The following is a 22,115-nucleotide window of genomic DNA, read 5'->3' as shown; positions in this document are numbered from 1 at the left end:
ACCTCTGTCTCCTGGGTTCAAGCAATTCTTCTGCCTCAGCCTCCTGAGTAGTTGGGATTAGAGGCACCCACCACCATGCCCAGCTAATATTTGTATTTTTAGTAGAAATGGCGTTTCATCAGGTTGGCCAGGCTGGTGTTGAACTCCTGACCTTGGGTGATCCACCTGCCTTGGCCTCCCAAAGTGCTGGGATTACAGGTGTGAGGCACCACACCCAGCCTAATTTTTTTTTTTTTTTTTTTTTTGCCACCAAGTTACCATGAGATAATTTTTGTATTTTTAGTGGAGACAGGGTTTTGCCATGTTGGTCAGGCTGGTCTCGAACTCCTGACCTCAAGGGATCTGCCTGCCTTGGCCTCCCAAAGTCCAGGGATTACAGGTGTGAGCTCAGGATCTTCTTTTGACTTTAGTCAACCCCTTTATGTGTTTATGTCTTAACCCAACACTTTTTATTAAGCTTCTTTATATGAAAGAGCCTACACTCCATAAGCCTCTATTTCCCTGGCTGAGCAGCTAGTGGGCTAGTTTGGGACTTTGAGGCTCCTTCCCTTGCTCAGATTGCTAGAGTTTGTCTCGTTGTTACCCAGGTTTGGGAATCCACCCTTCCAGTCCCCCAGAGATTCTGGCCATGGTCCTCACTACTGATCTCCCCACCCATATACTATAGTCTAGAGCTGTGGTTCTTTCACCTTGCCAACAGCAGCAGAGTCACCTGGGAGTTTGTTAGAAATGCAGTTTCTTGGTTCTCATGCCAGACCTAGGAATCAATAACTCTGGGGGGTATGGCCCAGCAATGTATGTTTTAGCAAACACGAGTGATTCTTGTGTACTCTGGAGGCTCAAGGGAGGTAGAGACAGGGAGCCAGGGATTGTCTATTAATTGAAATATTTGGAAAGCCTCCCATCTCTCACACAGGTGCCTGAAATAGCCCTCAGGCCCCACCTGGTAGGTAGGAATTCTGCTTTCAAGTCCCAGGTCTTGTGATCTGGGACAAGTTTCTCCTTCAGTGACTAGCGCAGTGACTCTTTGACAGCTTGCTCTGGACCAGGTTCTGAGCAAGGGGGTTCCCTGATCTGCTCAGTTTCTCCAATTCTTACTTTGATCTATAAGGCCCTTCAGGATCCGGTTCCTGCCCACCTCTGTGGAGACCAGCCACTTTAGCTTTTAGTTCATCTAGGCACCATGAGCTCTTTTGCTTCTGGAATTTTGCATATCCTATTCCCTCTGTCTAGCATACTCTTCCCCTGCTTCTTGTCTCACTCTTCATACCTCAGCTCAACAGTCACTTTCTCAGGGGGGCCTTTGCCAGCTCTCCAGGCCAAGTCCGTTTTCCCTCTTGTATATTCTTAGAGCTCTCTGTGTCTCACAGGGCCTGTGGGAATTTGTTATTGTTGTTGGATTTTCTTTCTCCCTTTCCTAGACTGTAAATGCCATGTGGGCAGGAACCTGCTTACTCATCTCCTTAGTGTCCCACACGGTGCCTGATTTATGATTTGTATTCAATAAGCTTGTCAAAATGAATTAATTTATAAAATGGCAGATTGCACTAAATGATACCCAAAGTTTCATCTCAAGGCCTCACAATGTGTAATCCAAGCAGGCCTCAGCCTTTCCTCAAGTAGATGTACCTGTCTTTTTCACTGCCGTGTCTCCCATCTCTGGGCCACAGATTTGAGCACTTGCCATGTGTCTAGGCCCATTCTGGGCTCTGCTCTGGCAGCGGCAGGAGGAAGCTCCTCAGGAGATACAGCCTAGCTGGGGTTCTGTGTCCTCCTAGATTAGGATTCTGCTGGAATGAGAAGAGGAAAAGCTTTGGAAGAGGAATCCAAAGATCTGGGTCCATGTCTTGTTATGTGACTGAGGGCCAATCACTTTCCCCTTTTGGCATGTGTCCTCCTCTGTAAAATGAAGGTATTGGGATGGCTGCCATTCTTAGTAGTAGTTACTAGCATTGGCTCTGGAGTCATTCAGGCTTTGCCATGTGCTAGTTGCGGGGACTAGGGCAAGTGATTACATCTCCTCATTTCCTTACTGTAAAATAGGACCAGAACTAGTATCTGTTTCATAGGATTGTTTTGAGAATTAAATGAGATAATATACATGAAATGCTTAGCATAATGTGAGTGCATAATAAACATTTGATAAATGTCAGCTATTGTGACCATTATGGCTACTCTACAATTCAGCTCAACATTCTTTTTTTTGTTTTTTTTTTTTCGAGACAGAGTCCCACTCTATTGCCTAGGCTGGGGTGTAGTGGTGAGATCTTGGCTCACCACAACCTCTGCCTCATGGGTTCAAGCCATTCTCCGGCCTCAGCCTCCCAAGTAGCTGGGATCACAGGTGTGAACCACCACACCTGGCTAATTTCAGCTCAACATTCTTGAAGGCCTTTGTATTGGGCCCTAGGCCTAGAAAAACAGAAATGAATCCAGCAGTATTCACAGGCTGAGGGTGGAAGCAGACACATGAAGATGTGATCCCATCACAAGGGCAGTGCACAAGCTGCCAGGGCATGGCTGCTTATGGAGGAAAAGGCTTCCTGGAGGAGACGGTGTCTGGGCTGGATTTCACCTTCTGGGTATTTGGAATAACATGTGCAAAGGCAGAATGGCGTCTTAGGGGAACCCCAAATAGTTCCACATGGTTGGAGTAGGAGGTGGTGAGTGGCGGGGATGAGGGTGGAGGAGCGAATGACTGGAGATAAGGCTGAGAGGAAGGTTGGGGGCAGATCTGGCACAGGCCAAAGAGGCTGACCAAGTCCTACAGAAGGTGGAGAGCTAGGGAAGAGGATTTAGCCAACCAGGAAGGATCAGATTTGCATTTCAAAAACACAGCTCTCCGGGTGGTGACAGAGGATGGTTGGCTGGGAGGAGGGGGAAGACTTTTGACCTGGAGACCTGGACACAGAGGCTGCCAAACAAGCTCAATGGGAGGGCCCCACTGGGGTCGTCAGCCTAGAACAGGCTGTTTTAGGAAGACTTTTCCTCTATAAGCCTGTCTTCAGCCTGTTTTCAGGACAGCCTGGACCCGGAAGGTGCAGGAGAGGTGAGAGTGACTTCTCATGAGGAGCCTCCAGAGCCTCCTCCACAGCTGCCTAATGAGTGGGAATCTGAAAAACAGAGTTTGAGGGTTCTACCTAGGTCTGCTACTGAAAGGATACACAGTGTATTAACTTCCTAGGGTTGCTATTACGAAGCACACGAACCAAGTAGCTTTGAACCACAGACATCTATTCTCCCAGCTCGGGAGGCTAGAAGGCTGAAATCCAGGTGTCAGCAAGGTTGGCTCCTTCTGGAGGCTCTGGGGCGGTCTGTTTCCTGCCTTTCTCCTGGCTTCTGGTGGTTGCCAGCAATCTTTGGCATTTCTTGGCTTGCAGCTGCATCTTCCTCTGTCATCACGTGGCTTTCTCCCTGTTTCATTTCCTCTTATAAGGACACCAGTCATATGGGATTTAGAACCCACCCTAGTCCATTATGACCTCATTTGAACTTAAGTAATTGCATCTGCAAAGACCCTATTTCCAAATATGGTCACATTCTGAGGTTTTAGGTAGATGTACGTCAGGGCGGGGAGGAGACACTGTTCGACCCATTATGTGCAGTAAGATGAGGAGGAGTGCAGGCCTTTTCCACAAGTCTACATCCAAATTTAGGCTTTGCAGTGGAGCCTCTATGAAATGGGGACAGTAGGCCAGGCATGGTGGCTCACGCGGGTAATATCAGAACTTTGGGAGGCCAAGGCGGCGGATCACCTGATCAGATTTGCATTTCAAATCTGAGTGATCGAGGTGGATCATTGCTGAGGTCAGGAGTTCGAGAACAGCCTGATCAACATAGTGAAACCCCGCTCTACTAAAATACAAAAATTAGCCAGGCATAGTGTTGGGCACTTGTAATCCCAGCTACTCAGGAGGCTGAGATAGGAGAATCACTTGAACCCAGGAGGCGGAGGTTGCAATGAACTGAGATCGCGCCACTGCATTCCAGCCTGGGTGACAGAGCAAGATTACGTCTCAAAAAAAAAAAAAAAGAAAAAAAAAAGAAATGGGTACAGTAGCACCTACACTAGTGTCATGGTTGTGAGACTTGATCAAAATAACATATGAGGATGCCTAGTGGGGTAGCACACAGTAGGTACTCAATAACTGCTTCCTCTTCAGCGCTTCCTTCTCTGCACTTAGGAGGTTGGACAAGTCACCTAATCTTGCTTCACTTTCCTCATCTGTCAAATGTGAATAATCATAATCCAGCCCTGCCTACTTCACCAAATTGCGATCCTGGGAGATAATGAGAAAGCTCTTTGTAAATTGCTTAAGGGTTTGTAGCTGTGATTTTTAATTATAATCGTCATCATCATAATAACCCTTGGCCATTGCCATATCCGCTGCATTCTCCTCAGAGCCCAGTCCAACCTGCCGGCTCCTCTCCTGAGACAGGTCCTCTTTGCCTCTGTGCTCAGAGGCATCCTGTGAAGTGTGGCCTCTGTCTGGGTTGGGAGGACCTTGGAGATGGTCCTTGCCATTGCTCTCATTAGCCTGAGGAGGGAAACTGATGCTCAGGGAGAAAAAGTGACACCCACAAAGTCACACAGCTGGTCGGAGGCAATTGGAACACCTTATCTGTGGCTCCTGTCTTTAGTCTGAACAGTGCTTTTTCCCTAGTTACAACTTCAGGCCCAGAAGCAGGAGCTCGGGGCAGAAAGAAGCCTGGAGTGAGCTCTGCACTTGTTTCAGAGGTGAGGATGCAGCTGGGAGTGTCCTGCTAAGTCAGGATTAGAACCCCAAGAGAGGGGTTCCTGGGCTCTGAATGAGCAGGCCGAATGGGCAGGTTGTTTTATCAGTCTGGCTATGACCATCTCTGCCTACTCTGGCGGGAAGGCCACCATGTGGGGCTCTGGAGTCTGGATGTAACCTAAGGCTTCAGCGTCCCTGTTGACAGCCAGAGTGGCATTTCTCAGCAGGTCCTGTCCCTCTAAGCCTTGCCATGGTGGGTCTAGGGAAGGCTCTGGAAAAGAGAGAGGGCTTTCCTGGCAGTTTCTGGCAAGTCATCTTCCTTTCGTCTCAAACTGGGGAAGCCAGGCCCCTCCTTGGTCACTTGATTCTTCTTTCCTGTCCTCCCTCCTCTTAGTTTGCTCTCACTCCTTTCTGTCTGCTTTCTCCCCACCTTGTCCCCGGATTACAGGTCTAAAGATAGAGTCTCCAGGCCCACTTCAGGTGGGTGGTTTGGGTTTGCTTGAGGCCACCTAGAATTAGAAAGTCTTGAGTCTTCCTCGTAAGAGGCTCACTCTGGTGACTTATAATCAACTGCTTATGTTTATTGGCTTACTGTGTGCCAGGCCCTGTGCTAAGCACTTTACATGCCTTATGTCCTTTCATCCTTACAACTACCAAGCGCAGCAGAGATGACGATCACCATCGTATTACAGGAGGCTAAATAACTTGCCCAAGGCCTACACAGTCCTCAGCCAGCAAGTGGCACAGCTGTGATTTCAATCTAGATTTGTCCGAAGCCCACTGGCACTCTTGAGTCTTTCTTATACTGCCTGTGATGGGGCCTGCGGGAGCATTTATGGGTCCACAGAGGGGCATGCATTTGCTCAATTCAGAGAACAAATTCTCTCTTTTTTTTTTTTTTTTTTTGAGAGGGAGCACAATCTTGGCTCACTGCAATCTCCACTGTCTGGGTTGAAGCAATTCTCCTGCCTCAGCCTCCCCAGTAGTTGGGATTACAGGTGCCTGCCACCATGCCGGGCTAATTTTTGTAGTTTTAGTAGAGACGGGGTTGCACCATCTTGGCCAGGCTGGTCTTAAACTCCTGACCTCGTGATCCACCCGCCTTGGCCTCCCATAGTGGTGGCCTTTTAGTTCCACAAGGCTACGTCCAAATTTAGGCTTTGCAGTGGAGCCTCTATGAAATGGGGACAGTAGGCTGGGCACAGTGGCTCACCCCTGTAATCCCAGCACTTTGGGAGGCCACCACGCCTGGATGAGAACAAATTCTTGACTCTGAGAGCAGGGCTTCTAAAACAGGAATCTTGCCTCCCAGGCCTGCACTCTGCCAGCACCTCCGGTACCAGCCTTTCTATAGCAAGAGCCTTGGGGCCCGCCAAAGCTCTGAGCCCATCTCATTCTAGGCAGCTGCCCACCTGTCGGAGAGACACTGCAAACGGGGTGGGGGACAGGGCCCATCTGAATGCACTTGGCTTTTTTCCTAGTTACTGCTTCGTCACTGACCACCTCAATTTTACGTTGCAGAGTCTTCCACTTAAAGAAGATGCATCTGCAAAGAGCATCAGTTTTCTTTCCTCGGAAGGGTGCTTGGGGGCTTGGATATGCTGTCAGGCTCAGTGGCAGGTGGAACTCTGGATGAAGTGAGGGGAGAAGCAGAGACTAGAGCCAGGAGACTCGGTTCAGAGGTACACATCCACCAGAAGTGAAAAAGAAGGAGCTGGCCCGAGGGACAGAGGGAGGCAGCCTGGAGAGAGGGAGGAATAGAAAACCTGTTGTCACCCCAAGTGCAGCCCAGGAGTGCAGACTTCCAGGCAGGGCTGCTGATCTCAGAGTATCCCTCAGGAATCTGGGCAGCTGCAGTCAGCTTGCTGAGCCTTCACCCACCCCAATCAAGACCATTATATTGGTCAGCCTGGCCCAGCCCAGCCACCTGCCTGCCTGAGCAGGTGGCTCAATCAGAAGGGACCTTGGTGAAGGAGTGGTGGCTTTGAAACTTCTAGCCATAGAGCCACTCTTCATAGGCAAGGAATCAGAGTTCAATTTGTGAAATAGCTAAAAGGGGAGCAACTTAGCACCTCACCCCCTCCCCCTCCCTCCTAGGCTTCCCTAAGGCTGGGCTTCTCAAATTTTTCTCCCTCTAAGAGCAATAAAGGTGGGGGTGCTAAAAATAACAAAACAAAAACAAACAAAACCCTGCCAGGGGGTCGCAGCGGCTCAGGCCTGTAGTCTCAGCCCTGCAGGAGGCCGGGGCAGGTGGATCATCTGAGGTCAGGAATTCGAGACCAACCTGACAAGGTGAAACTCTGCCTCCACTAAAAATACAAACATTAGCTGGCGTGGTGGTAGGTGCCTGTAATCCCAGCTACTCGGGAGGGTGAGGCAGGAGAATCGCTTGAACCCGGGAGGTGGAGGTTGCAGTGAGCTGAGATTGCACCATCGCACTCCAGCCTGAGATGAGACTCCATCTCAAAAAAAAAAAAAAAATCCTGGTTTGGGGTGTGGGGGAAAGAAAATTAAAAAAATAAAAACCAAAAAAACCAACACTCTTCCAGGACTCACCCAAGAGATTCAACCCGGCTGCTCCATGGTGGGGGGTCAGATCTGAGGTGGGGCCCTGGAAGCAGCCTGCTCTAACAGGCTCTCCATCGAGATGATTGGGACACAGATGGTTCTCAGATTGCCCTTGTAGAAGGCTGGTCTCAGGTGTGGTGAACTTCTTAAATGGCATGCACAATTTTAAGGGTGTATATTGTCCCCAGGAGAGGATCCACAGGCGCCATCTGGCTTTGAGTCACAACCCATAAAACTTTAGAACCGCTGTCTTCAGGGTTGTTTTATGGAGTAGGAGCCTTGAGTCTAGAGAAAGGTCACCAGGGAGCCAATTGCAGAGCCGGGTGGAGAGGGCTGGTCTCTCGTGCCTCTCAGCATGTTGCTGGCTTTGCTGTGAAGGTGGTCAGAGAGTGTAGACCTGCCCCTTCCTCTGTCTGGGCCTCAGTTTCCCCAGCTATAAAATGAGGGTTGGACAGGATATCTCAAGGTCGCATGCAGCTTTGATCTGTGGTTCTGAAAGTCACGTCTCTTGTTGCCCAGTCCAAGTTCTTTGCCCTTTTCTTTTTCTTTTTTTTGAGATGGAGTTTCGCTCTTATTGTCCAGGCTGGAGTGCAATGGCATGAACTCAGCTCACTGAAACATCTGCCTACTGGGTTCAAGTGATTCCCCTGCCTCAGCCTCCCGAGTAGCTGGGATTATAGGCATGCGCCACCACACCCGGCTAATTTTGTATTTTTAGTAGAGATGAGGTTTCTCCATGTTGGTCAGGCTGGTCTTGAACTCCTGACTTCAGATGATCAGCCTGCCTTGGCCTCCCAAAGTGCTGGGATTACAGGCATGAGCCACCACGCCTGGCCTTTTTGTCCTTTTTCTTGCTGCCTCCCTGGCTTCACCCACCACTGGGGGATCACCTCCTTTAGCATGTTTCATCTTCAGAGATTCTGGACACAGCCTACATTCTGGCCCCTGGAATCCCTTCTGTCCAACCACGTGCCCAGGTGCTCAAGCCCTTTCTCCCTTTCCGCCCCCACTCACCATAAATGAGCAAAGTGCCCCTGAATCTGGGGATGCTCAAGGTGGCCTCTGTTCAGGGCTGGACATGTGGGTCAGTGCCAATGGGAGGGCTGTGAGAACTAATTTCCTGAGGCTCCTGGGACACGCCCAGTGTTTCCTATGTCTTTGCCCCAGCTCCCTCTGTTCCTCCCTGCCAAGAATGTCAACCCCTCCATTCCCCAATCACTTGAATTCCTGTCTGTCTTTTCAAGGCTCAGCTCAGATGCCAGCCTATGTCCCACAAAGCCTTGTAAGCCCTCCCCCTCACCCCAAGATGAAATTTGTCTTTAACTCCTCTGCATTCCCTTAGTACCTTATCTGTCCCTCTCTGGGGGATGAGTTCTGTTTGATCTTAGCTTTTTCTGGAAGGTAGCTTTTTCCTTCCACCAGGCTGTGAGCACTGGGATATCTTATGTCTTATTATTTGCTTCCCAGTACCTAGCATGGGGCTGCACACAGAACGAGTGCTTTCTTGAGGCTTACTAAGTTTTATTTGCAGAATCGGCCTCCAGCCCTGGGCTGGACTGGCCTCTTTCAAGCCCCTGTGGCCCACGTCACTAGCAGGCCACGGTTTCTCACATGGCCCCTCCTCTATTTGTGGATTGGAGGGAGGCCAAGTAGGGCAGTGAGTAAGAATTGAAATTCCAAGCTTGATTCTTCCATATCTGGGCTGTGTGACCCTGAGCAGATCACTTCCCCTCTCTGAGCCTTAGTTTTCTCAGTTCAAGAGGTAGGGATGAGAAGTTTATTTGGGGCTTGGGAGAATTAACTGAAGTGCCCTGTGCAAAATGCTGATAAGAGCATTGTAAAGAATACATAGGCAGTAAATGATGATGATTTATTATTTTTTGGTTAATAGTTGTTACCATTGTTTCAACAAACATATACTACATTCTGAGCATTGTGCTGCGGGGGCCCAGGGTGAGAGACCAAAAAAAAAAAGAGTCACGACAGGAGTTCCTCGGTCTCCAGGGTCGTAAGGTCAAGCTGGGCAGTAAGACTCTAGTACAAGAAGTCAGTGTCTGGCAGAAATGTGGCTGAGCGAGTTGAGTTATAAGTCATTAGTATAGAAGCCAGGCTAGAGGTGACATTTGAGCCAGAAGGGCATGAAGGGCAATGACAGGCTGGGAGCAGACCCATATTTCCTGTGGAGAATGGGGAAATAGGGTGCATATTTGGAGAGTTTCAAGAATGATGTGGGAAAGAGCAGAGTGGAAACAGAGTTAGCATCTCCCTGCAGAAGGGGCATAGGGTCGGTACCCAGGATGGAGCGGGAGCTTCAAGCTTTGTTTTGCCGAGAAGAATTTGGGGTAGTAATGACTCATGATGCCACCATTGAGGGCAAGAGAGAGACTACTGGGAAGATGGGGTAGAAAAGTGAGGCTCTAGGCTGGGCACAGTGGCTCACACCTGTAATCCCAGCACTTCAGGAGGTTGAGGTGGGCAGATCAGGAGGTCAAGAGATTCAGACCATCCTGGCCAATATGGTAAAAATCTCATCTCTACTAAAAATACAAAAATTAGCTGGGCATGGTGGTATGAGCCTGTAACCCCAGCTACTTGGGAGGCTGAGATAGGGGAATTGCTTGAACCCAGGAGGTGGAGGTTGCCGTGAGCAGATGAGATCACACCACTGTGCTCTAGCCTGGTGACGGAGTGAGACTTCATCTTAAAAAAAAAAAAAAGAGCAAAGTGAGGCTTCATGGCAGATGTGGCAGAGGGAGTAGGGACCAGTGAGGTGGGGAGAGATTGTCCCTCTCTTCCCAGGCTTGAGCTAAGCATAGTGGCAGGTGGGCTTCAGTTCCGGGCTTCTGCAGGGCTGCCTGTTTATCTGGCCAAGATTGGGATTTGAACACTGATGTCTGCAGTTAAAGCACGAAATGACTCCAGAAATGTCAGAATCTCTTTATATCAGAGCCCACCAGCAGAAGCGGTCTCTGAATCCACCTCCCTCATGCCACACTCCACAGGTGGGAAGCAGAGGCCTGGGAGGAGAAGATGCCACCCGGGAACACTGAGTGAACTGGTCCCGCACACTCTGGACAGGCTGTGGACCGAGGCCTGTGTTAGGGTGAGGAGGGGGCCGGGGAACCCAAGGAGGATGAAAATGACAAGCAAACGTCAAACTGGGAGCAGTCTGTTGCTAGGGTGTGTGCGTGATCCCAGGTGAGTGGGATGTGAGTGGGCCAGAGCCGTCATCATTCCAGGCTTTCCTTCCTGAAAAGGAGAAAGGGCCACATAGGTGGGAGCCAGGGGACTATTGGGATGTGGGGGAAATCAGGGGGTGGCCTGAGAAGAGGAGGCTGTTGCCAAGCACCAGGAGACATGACTATGAAAACAGCTCAGGCACCCGAGTGTCTGTGCACCTGGCCCTGTACAGCCCCGGATGTAGTGGTGTCACCTCCATTACAGGGGAAGAAACCAGGGCTCCCAAAGCCAGAGCTAGGAAGAATGGAGTCAGGAGTGGCACCCAGGGCTGGGGGACTTCAAAGCCATGTCCCTGGCATGCTCTGGGTGGTTACCATTGCAGTTCTTGTGAGGTCTTGGGGTCAGAGGGGTCAAGGAGGTGTTCAGCCTGGGACAAGCCGTCTTTCACTTCCTTTCACTTCTCCTCCAACATTCTGCCCAACTAGCAGGCCTATTTTCTTCTATTTACCCACCCCCCTTAATTTGTTGATTAAAAATATTTATTGAGCACCTACTATGTGCCAGGCACTGCCCTTGATTTCATGGAAGTTATGCCATCACCCCTTGGCACAGAGGACTATCCTACATTGCCAGGTAGGGATGGGAAGGAGGAGGGGAGGGGGCCACTGGCCACTCCTCTCTCCCTTCATGTTAACTCCTCCCTCTTCTCAGCTTCTCTCCCCTTGCAAATACATCGAGCCCCAGATGGTTCCTGCTGCAACTACCTCCTGCTGAAATGAAAACTACAGTCAGAGTTAATTGTTAAACCTAATAGCTGGTGAGAGTTTCACTCTGCTGGGCTGGTGGGAGGGAGGCTGCACCCCAGGAGTGGGGTGGAGTCACCCAGGTTTTTCTGGCTGGTACCTGCCACCTTTTCCCTACTCTGGAATCTGCTTCCAGGGCTCTCTTCTTCCCTCTTCCCAAGGAGGCAGGCTGCCATCTGGCCCTTTCCCCTGCCTCTAGCTAAGGTGACCCTGGGAGGTGAGCATTGGCTCTGGCCCTAGTCCAAGGGCCTCTGGGTGAGTGCTCTTAGGGGAGGTACAGGGGAGGGCCTGGTGCCTAGCCCTGGAGACCTGCCAGAGGGCAGGCAGCCAGTGGACCTTGCTGGCTTTGCTTCTTGCTGGGTGTTTGTGGAGGGAGCTAAGGATGATGCCACAGCCTAAGCCCTGAACTCAGGACCACTGCCCATGCAGCCCATGCCATACCTTTGTCCTGCTCTCCTTCCCTTTGTCCCCATCATTGGGTTTCTTATTCTGGGCCATTCTCTGCCAATAAACTGGGAGATATGGACACCCTGAGAATAGAGGCAAAGGCTTATTCCTTCTTTTAGAAGGCTGAGCCTCAGGGCAGGCCCCTGCCAAAGTTTAGGGACAGAGCTGAGGCTTTGGAGTCAGCAGGCATAGTCAAAGCTGGGTGACTTTGGGCAGGTGACTTACCTCTGTGAGCCACAGCCTCATCCTCTGAACACTACAAGAGGTCCTATTTGGGGAGGCTAAGGGTTCATTGAAGGACTCTGGGTAGTCAGATCCCACTGTCACCATCTCTGTGTAGGCACCAGAGGTAAATATTAATATTAGGCTCAGTAGGGGTTTGTTGAATGAGTAGATACCATTCTATTCAGATTCAACTTTCCCTCCAAGGCTTAGCTCTGGGCTAGGGCCAAGGAGGCCACCAGCGCAGGCCCTCAAGGACTTGACCGCAGAGCTGCAGCTGCCGCATACAGCAACCATTAGCCACATATGGCTAGTGGACTTGTAACACGTGGCTAGTGCCATAGAGGAAGTGAATTTTTTAGACAGGGTCTCCCTCTATTGCCCAGGCTGGAGTGCAGTGGCGTGGTCTTGGCTCATTGCAACCTCCGCCTCCCAGACTCAAGCAATTTTCCTGCCTCAGTCTCTGGAGTGGCTGGGACTACAGGCGTGTCCACCTATGCCTGGCTAATTTTTTTTTTTTTTGAGATGGAGTTTCATTCTTGTTCAGGCTAGAGTGCGGTGGTACGATCTCAGCTCACTGAAACCTCTGCCTTCTGGTTTCAAGTGATTCTCCTGCCTCAGCCTCCCAAGTAGCTGGGATTACAGGCATCCACCACCATGCCCAGCTAATTTTTGTATTTTTAGTAGAGACAGGGTTTCACCAAGTTGGCCAGGCTGGTCTCGAACTCCTGACCTCATGATCCAGTGGGCCTCCCAAAGTGGAACTGCAGGCGTGAGCCACTGTGCCTAGGCCAATTTTTTGTATTTTTAGTAGATTTGGGGTTTCACCATGTTGTTCAGGCTGGTCTGGAACTCCTGAGCTTGGGCAAAGTAATCCCAAAGGATTACAGGCATAAGCCACCATGCCCAACTGAATTTTAAATTTTATTTAATATTAAATTTTATTTGATTTTAACTAATTTAACATTTTAAAAGAATACTCCATATATTTACTGACAAATTATACATGTTTGGAAACTTAGATTTGTGAATACACTGTTTTTGTATATTTTTAATTGTAAAGGCGGCTGGACTCTCTGGGTCACTCCTGTAATCCCAACCCTCTGGGAGGCCGAGGCGGGCAGATCACTTGAGGTCAGGAGTTTGAGATCAGCCTGGCCAACATGGTGAAACCCCATCTCTACTAAAAATACAAAAATTAGCTGGATATGGTGGTGCGTGCCTGTAATCCCAGCTACTCAGGAGGCTGAGGCAGGGAATTACTGGAACCTGGGAGGTGGAGATTGCAGTGAGCCGAGATCGCACCATTGCACTCCAGCCTGGGTGGCAGAGCGAGACTCCATCTCAAAAAAAATAAGAATAAAAAGTTGTAAAGGCAAGGAGAATCTAAATATCTTAGGAATATTTAGCATCTGAATCAAGATGTGCTATAAGTATAAAATACACACTGGAATTAGAAGAGCATATAATAAGAAATATAAAATATCTCTATGGTCCTTTTAATTTTAGTTTTAATTTTTTTCAGAGACAGGTTCTCTGTTTTGTGGGCTGGAGTGAGTGACACGGTCATAGCTCATTGCAACCCTTCAACTCCTAGACTTAAGGGATCCTCCTACTTCAGCTAGTAGCTGAGACTATATGCATGTGTTACCTCACATGCTAAATTTTTTTATTTTTTGTAGAGACAAGGTCTTGCTACATTTGCCAGGCTGGTCTTGAACTCCTGGCCTCAAGGGATCCTTCTACCTTAGCCTTTGAAAGTGCTGAGATTACAGGCATGAACCATAGTGCCAGGCCTATAGTATTTTTTTTTTTTTTTTGAGACAGTGTTTCGCTCTTGTTACCCAGGCTGGAGTGCAGTGGCGTGATCTCAGCTCACCACAACCTCCCCCTCCTGGGTTCAAGCAAGTCTCCTGCCTCAGCCTCCCGGGTAGCTGGGACTACAGGCTTGCACTACCATGCCCCGGCTAATTTTTGTATTTTTAGTAGAGACAGGGTTTCACCATGTTGACCAGGATGGTCTCAATCTCTTGACCTCATGATCCACCCGCCTCAGCCTCCCGAAGAAGTGCTGGATTATAGGTATGAGCCACTGCGCCCGGCCTAGTATTTTTTACATTGATTACATGTTGAGATAGATGTATTGGGTTAAATGAATATATTATGAAAATTAATTTCCCTTATTCCTTTGTGCTTTTTAAAAATGTAACTACTAAGGCCAGGCATGATGGCTCACGCCTGTAATCTCAGCACTTTGGGAGGTTGAGGCAGTCAGATTGCTTGAGACCAGGAGTTCAAGACCGGCCTGGGAAACATGGAGAAACTCTCTCTACTGAAAATCCAAAAATTAGCCAGGCATGGTGGTGCATGCCTGTTATCCCAGCTATTTGGGAGGCTGAGGCATGATAATTTCTTCAACCTGGGAAGGCTGCAGTGAGCCAAGATTGTGCTCCTGCACTATAGCCTGGGTGACAGAGCGAGACTCTGACTCAAAAAAAAAAAAAAGTAAAAAATAAAATGTAGCTACTATAAACTTTTAAATTATATATGTGGCTCACCTTATATTTCTATTTGACAACACTGTTGTAGCCAGAGTTGAGTTGGACACATTTGATTAATAATAGAGGAGACTATATAAAGTCTAGTTATTTGAGGAAGGTTGGGAGGTCAATGAAGGACAGATATTCCCCACCTCACCCCGGCCCGGGCCTTGCCCCTTAGTGGAATGTTACCTTGGACAGCCCCATAGCCTCGAGGGTCAGATCAGGGCTTCTGATGGCAAATGAAGAACCTTGGTTTGGGTCCTCATCTTGGCCATGCCCTTCACTTGCTGTGTGTGTGACCTTGGGCACTTCTCTTTGCTGAACCTGAGCCTTTCATCTGCAAACTGAGACTAATGGTGGTTAAGGGGATGGCCTGAGAAATAATCCAAGGGAGTATTTAGCACAGTGCCTGGCATGCCTGAGCAGTCAAATATTTGCTGTGTGGTGGTTGCTACTATTATGGGTGTGGGGGCTGTTGGTGCGACAGTACTGTTGCAGCCAGCAGCTCATATTCAGTTATTCTATGTGTCTCAAGGGGACACTGGCCAGAGGGGAAGAAGTTAAAATAGCTTGAGGGTGGGAGTTGGGGTGGGAATTTTTGGGGTGCTTTGTATGATACCTCAAGAGATTGCTTGGCTTTCGGGTAGCTCCTTGGATCTTCCTTTCTGCAAGTGATCAGGCAGAGATAAATTCCCATTTACAGATGAGGAAGCTGAGGCCTGTGAAGGGAAAGTGATGTGGCGACACAGCCAGAACCTGAACGCAGGACACCCCGTCCCTGCTGTGGTAGTATTGGAACCAGCTGACACCACCATTTGGGGTTGTAGGAGCAGTGCCTGCCCAGAAATCCAGAGTGTATTAGTCTTCTATAACTGGAAAGGATCTTGACATTGTTTAGTACAACAGTCTCATTCTGAAGTTGAAGAAACAGAGATGAGAGAGACAGAGAGAGAGAACTGCTGATCACATAGCAAGTTGGTGGCCAAGCTGGAACGGATTCTGTTTGCTTAGATCCAGCCTTTAGCTCAGCCCCACAATGGATGGCCCTGCTCGTCAGCGCCGTTCTCTTCTGCCCAGTCCCCAGAGAGGGCTTCCAAGAAAGCAGCTTTTGTTTCATCAGCTTCCCCTGGTTTCCTCTCAAGGTAGCTGTACACATATGCATACACACACAGTCTCACACCCGTTGGCTCCAGTTTTCATTTGTTACACACATACACATACACTCTCACACCTCGTTGGCTCCAGTTTGCATTACACACACACACACACCCATTGGCCCCAGTTTGCATTTGTCCCTATTTCAGGTTTAAAGGGCCCTGAAATTTGAAGCCTACTTTCTGGGCATCCATAGAGAGACCATGGGCTTTTTGATCAAGGAGGCTTGGGTTCAGATCCTTTTTCTACCTACCTTTGATTCTCTCTGTGACCTTGGAAAAGTCACTTGTTCTTTTTTTTTTTTTTTTTTGAGATGGAGTCCCGTCGCACAGGCTGGAGTCTCAGCGCAATGGCACGATCTCAGCTCACCGTAACTTCCGCCTCCTGAGTTCAAGCAATTCTCCTGCCTCAGCCTCCTGAATAGCTGGGAGGACTACAGGTGTGCGCCACCACGCCTGGCTCTACTAAAAAAAATTTTTTTTTTTTTTTAGTAGAGATGGGTTTTCACTGTGTTAGCCAGGATGGTCTCGATCTCCTGACCTTGTGATCCACCCACCTTGGCCTCCCAAAGTGCTGGAATTACAGGCGTGAGCCACCGCACCTGGCCTATTCACTTGTCCTTTTTTGACTTCAACTTCCTCATCTGAAAAGCAGGAATGAGAATGGTATATGTACAACGTAGTGGTTTGGCTGGGCCCCAGACCCCAGCCACCAGTGTCGGGGTCTCAGCTCTGCCACTTATTCACCACCTGGTCTTCAGTGAGTCATTTCATCCTTCTAGGTCTCAGTTTCCCCATCTTTGAATGGGGCTGCTACCTCTTGGACAGTTGTGAGAAGGCGCCATGCTGAGCTGTTCACAGGCATCATCTCATTTAGTCCTCGCTGTTAGCCCTGGGTGCAGACACTATTACTCCTATTTTCTAAGTGAGGAAGTAAAGTGACCTCGCCGGGTCACATAGCTAGTAAATGTTAGAAGCAGAATTCAAACTAGGTTTGACTGACTCCAGAGTCTAAGCTCATAAACCACTGTACATTCTTCTTGTTCACCCGATTCTCATATTCTACATGAAGCAGGAATACCTCATCCCATCTGGAGACTGGCTGTTCTGAGTGTGTGAGTCCAGAGTGCCTGACACTTCTCTCTGTGATCTCCTGCCCCACTGCATACTAAGCCCAACCTGCGGTTGGAGCCCAAGGAAGATTGAAAAAGGACTTACATACTCTGAGTGAATGAGACCAGAACAGGATATGAATGCTAGAAAGACCCTGAGGGATCACTGATTCCAACCATATTTATTTCACAGATGGGGAGACCGAGGCAAGGATAGGTCAAGTGGACAGCTGGGGGTATAACCATGGCATCTGAGGAGGCACCTGGAGATGGGGAGCCCCCTCCTGCCTGTACATCTAGTCCACCAGCAACTTCTGGGGATACCACCTCTTAAATACCTCTTGAGTTGGAGTCTCGCTCTGTCGCCCAGGCTGGAGTGCAGTGGCACGATCTCGGCTCACTGCAACCTCTGCCTCCTGGGTTCAAGGGATTCTTCTGCCTCAGTCTCCAGAGTAGCTGAGACTACAGACGCATGCCACCACGTCTGGCTAATTTTTGTATTTTTAGTAGAGACGGGGTTTCACCGTATTGGCCAGGCTGGTCTTGAACTCCTAACCTCATGATCCACCTGCCTTGGCCTTCCAAAGTGCTAGGATTACAGGTGTGTGAGCCACTGTGCTCACACCTCTTTCTATCTCTTCTGCAACCACCCTAGCCTAGGACCTCGTAATATCTTCCCTGGACAATCACAAACCTCCTAACTGATGCTCCTGCAGCTTTCCCTGCCCCTCTCCTGGCCAGTCTCTACCCTGCAAGTCAGTGGCTTCTCTTTGCTCTTAGAATAAAGAGGGAATCTTCACTTTGTCCTCCAAGGCCCTTCGCTGCCTGGCCCCTGCCGCTGCTTCAGCTGGTTATTTGTTACTTTCTCTTTTGCTCTCTGGCTTGTCCTAAGGCCTTGTGTTTAACAGGTCCAGCAACTTCTCTAAGGTGCCTCAGAGAGTCAAATGCCAGCCTCTCAATTTCCAGCACACGCTGGCTGGGCTGTTTTGAGGAGCTAACGCTGTTTCCTCCCTCTAGGTGCCTGACTGACAGACCTTCTGGCCCCAGGGAGCTGGTGTGGATACAGGAGGGGTGAGTGTTCTGGAGGCACAGCCTTGTTATTTTCCTACTGAGGTTGGGTGAAGAGGTCTTCCAGGCCCTCGGGCTCTTGATTTTGACATATTTGACTGCTGGGGAGGTCTGAGACTTGTCTAGGCCACCTGCTTCTGGTGGAGTCGAAAACAGTGGCCGTTCTGGGGGCTCTCCCTGGTTTTCGCTTGTTTTAGGGTAGGGGCTGAAATGTGTATTCATCAAGCTCTGTATTCGACGACAGCTTTGCCTCTATTGCTCATCCATGCCACCATGGCTGGTGAAGGATGGCGCTGGGCCTGGAAGGAGGGTCAGACTAAATGAGTTGTTTTCAATCTTTCCAGCAGGGAAATCTCCTTTTCCAGTGCACTCCAAAGAATCTCAAGGTACAAAGCAGCTGAAGGGGTTGGCGTGTAGGTTGGAGTTGGTGGAGGGCTGGCCAATTCCTCAGCCCCCAGTGGCCCCCAGACAATGCAGCTGACCCTTTCTTGGCTTTGTGTGAGACACTTTGGAAACCCCTATCCTGGGGCGTGTCAAAGCTTCTTCCCAACTGGGAGGTGCTATGACTCTAGCAGGGTGAGGGAGGAGAGAGGGAACTCAGCCAATGGAGTTACGTTGATTGGGAAATTTCAAAGTCGCATGCAGATGTCACTGTGGGGTTATTAGTAAGGCACAACTGCTAGGGCTGTGATGTTGTCATTCTGGAATCCTCTGGTTTTTTATTTTGGTTTTATGTGAAGTATATTTGTACCCCTAGGAGAGCTTTCCATTTCTGTGTGTGTGTGCGCGCGTGTGTGTGTGCACATGTGCACGCACATGTAGAGAGCGGGAACTATGGGGGATGAAGTGGGGCTGAGCCAGGCTGTGGCAGGTAGAATGAATGGTGGGCAGAGCTGGGAGCATGTTGCTCCTGGGAGTGGTGGGGGTAGGGGGTGGCTGTAGCTCAGTTAAAAGGAGTGATTTGGCTCCTTTCTACATGGGCCCCATGGAGATCTCTGGGCAGGAAGCACTGGGAACAAGGAATCCTCTGTCTGCAGCCACAGCACAGCCAGGACAGCGGAGGTGGATTAGGAGTTCCCGGGAGGGGCCTGCCCAGCCTTTCCCTGACATTTGGGCACATCTGTGGGGAGACAGGGAGCTCCGAGTATGTGCACATAGGAGAGGCAGGCTAGGTGAGGGGAGGTTGAGATCGTCTCATACATTTATTCCACACATTCCTCAAGCTTCCTAAAGCCTTTCAAGTTGCCAAGCTCAGAGGCAGACAGTTCTGTAGGAGTCAGAGCCAAGAAAGATGAGACTCTAGGTACTAACCACCATCAATTTACTGCAGGAGATAGGAAATGGGAGAGATAATAGACTTTCACAGGCAGCTGGGTGCAGTTGGAGCTATTTGGCCTGTGAGTTTAGAGCCCCATGTTCAAGTCCTTGCTCTGCCCTGATGGTCTCATGACGTCCCCTTTCTGAACCCTCGTTTCTCCTTCTGTAGAAGGCAGATGAACACATCAGCCCTAGCTACTGCTCTATGCTCTTCTAAGTGTCAATTCGAATAGAGTTTTTCACATCTCTTTGGGCAGCAGAAACCCAATATTGTAAGCATTTGTAGCAGAGCTTGTCTGGTTCTGGGGCAGTTTACCCAGAATTTTGCCCTCTTCATGGCTCTTAGTTTCCCAGGTGCTTTTGGAGATACCTCTGTAAATTCCCAGGGCTCTGGGAAGCAGTGTCTTAAGACCACTGGGTCGGGGTGTTCTTGAGAACATGCTTTGAAAACTGCCCACCGTAACCCAGATGATAGGAGTGGTGCCACATACATAAGAGTAGTTATAATACTGGCTTCTGCTTGGCCCTGCCCATGGCCAGCACTGACCTTATCTTAGTTAGGATCTATACAATTGGGCATGGCTTTTTTTAGAAACCAGTGACAAAACTCAACTCAAAGTGGCATTAGGCCAGGCATGGCGGCTCATGCCTGTAATCTCAGCAGTTTGGGAGGCTGAGGCAGGCATATCATGAGGTCAGGAGATTGAGACCATCCTGGCTAACACAGTGAAACCCTGTCTCTACTAAAAATACAAAAAATTAGCCAGACATGGTGGCACGCACCCGTAGTCCCAGCTATTTGGGAGGCTGAGGCAGGAGAATTGCTTGAACCCAGGAGGCGGAGTTTGTAGTGAGCCAAGATCACACCACTGCACTCCAGCCTGGGTGACAGAGCAAGACTCTGTCTCAAAAAAAAAAAAAAAAAAAAAAAGATTGACTTTAAACCAAAAAATGACTTTAAAGGATCCTGGGGCAGTTCATGGGACTGAAGAATGACGAATCAGGTTGACTCTCTCTGCCATCACTGCTTATCTCTCCCTTTTAAGCTGTCCACTGCTCCAGCTTAGCAATCCAAACAGAAAAAGGAGACTCTTTTTCTTCTAGAGTCTATATGTCAATCCAAGGGAAGGACTCTGAGTGGTTCAATCACTGTTGCTGGGAGGGTAGGAATATTCTGAGTGGCCAGGTGTGGGTCAGGTGCCTACCCATGTAGCTAATGGAGGGGCAGAGCTAGCACCAGACACAAGGGGAGTAGAAGCCAGTTGGCAGACCCTGAGAACATGCTGAGATATTAGTGGAACCCTTGGTTATAACAGCTCATAGACCTGCAAGGGGCTATAACTCCCCTCTTCAGTGATAGTAATGTGAATACCAACAGTAATAGCAATAGCTAATGTGCATTGAATTACTCTTCCTGTGCCAGGCACATTCTGTTGCTTTATGTGTATTCCTTCATTTAGCTCTGATGACAGTGTTTTAGGTAGGTCTTATTATTACTGTTATTTCCCCATATTATAGATGAGGAAACTGAGGCCCAGTTAAGGCCACACTTTGAGTATGTAAGGGAGCTGGGTTTGAAGCCCAAGGAATCTGGCTTCAGAACCCATGCTCTGACTACTACATCTCCAGCCTCTGTTTGGTAGACCAAGTGGCCATCTTGCCTCTGCTTGTATGTACAGAGCTCATGACCTACAGAGGCAGCCCTGGCCCAGGTGGCACTGCTCTGCCTGTTGGAAAGGGCTTCCCTATGCAATGCACATATCTACCTCCACACAAATCCATCCATCCAGCATATGGCTCTGTGTTAGGTGTTTCAGGAGATGTCAAGACAAATTATCCATGAACCTGCCTGAATGGTCACCATCACAATAAGTCATATTACTAACATTGTGCCAGGCTCCATGTTGAAATCTTTATGTGTATTATCTCATTTAATTGCAACAACACACCACGCACAGTGGCTCACGCCTGTAATCCCAGCACTTTGGGAGGCTGAGATGGGTGGATCAATAGATGTCAGGAGTTCAAGACCAGCCTGACCAACATGGTGAAACCCTGTCTCTACTAAAAACACAAAAATTAGCCAGGCGTGGTGGTGCACGCCTGTAATCCTGGCCACTCAGGAGGCTGAGACAGGAGAATCACTTGAACTTGGGAGATGGAGGTTGCAGTGAACGGAGATTGTATGACTGCACTCCAGCCTGGGCAACAGAACAAGACTCAAAAATATGATGATAATAATAATAATTTTAACAATAACTCTAGAGAGTAGGTTCTGTTATTGTCACCATTTTCCAGGGGGAACTGAGGCTCAGAGGAAATAAATGACTTACCCAGGGTCCCATGACTAAGAAACTGCAAAGCTGGTATTTGAGTTCAGGTCTGCCTAGCTCCAGAGCCTATACCAGGACCCACTGCCACCAGCTGTGTCACCTAGAGGGGGAATACATGTGTGCAGATGTGACCGAGACACAGTCATCATGCAAATTGCCATTAAGAGGGACAGGAAAAATGCAACTGGAGTTTAGAGGAGAGAGATCAGGGGAAGTGGGAGGAGGGGACGTTGGATCTTATCTGGGCTGAAGGGTAATAGGATTTGGACACTTGGTTCAGGGAGGGGTCTCCAGGAAGGTTTGGTGAGAAGCAGGGATAGTGTTGGGGGAACCGAAGAGCGGAGGTGGGGGCGAGGATGAGGGTGGTTGTGGCCAGCTGTGCTTTCAGGCCCCACACAAGGTACCTCCTTCTTCCAGACTGTTCTCTTCAGAGATGTGAAGAGGTTTGATCTTCTCCAGGACAGCTCAACACAGGTGCCCAGTTATTTCCTTTCCTCCTGATGTGAGGTGGGCAGGCCCCCATCTGGAGGGTAGACAAGGGCATCTAGGCACCAACAACTGTCAGTGCTTCATTCCCCTCTTCCTGGTGGCGAATGGAGGGAAGGGAAGAATGGTCCATTCCCCAAGGATCA

The 22,115-nt window shown here is 49.2% G+C and overlaps 1 protein-coding gene across 26 annotated transcripts in view; it reads left to right on the top strand.

The window, feature by feature from the left end:
• Positions 1-22,115, top strand: part of EPB41L1 (erythrocyte membrane protein band 4.1 like 1) — a 145,737-nt gene that overhangs the window by 2,316 nt on the left and 121,306 nt on the right. For 20 of the 26 annotated variants that reach the window (XM_078370979.1, XM_078370977.1, XM_078370969.1 and 17 more), the window contains exon 2: positions 17,783-17,836. The exons of the other annotated variants lie outside the window; for them this stretch is intronic. The gene's annotated coding sequence lies outside the window, so the exon portion shown is untranslated. The remainder of the gene's footprint in view (positions 1-17,782; positions 17,837-22,115) is intronic. 26 annotated transcript variants of the gene reach the window in all.

Source organism: Callithrix jacchus, chromosome 5 (assembly GCF_049354715.1).
Source record: "Callithrix jacchus isolate 240 chromosome 5, calJac240_pri, whole genome shotgun sequence".
Classification (NCBI taxonomy): Eukaryota; Metazoa; Chordata; class Mammalia; order Primates; family Cebidae; genus Callithrix; species Callithrix jacchus.
This window is presented reverse-complemented; position numbering and strand designations above follow the sequence as displayed.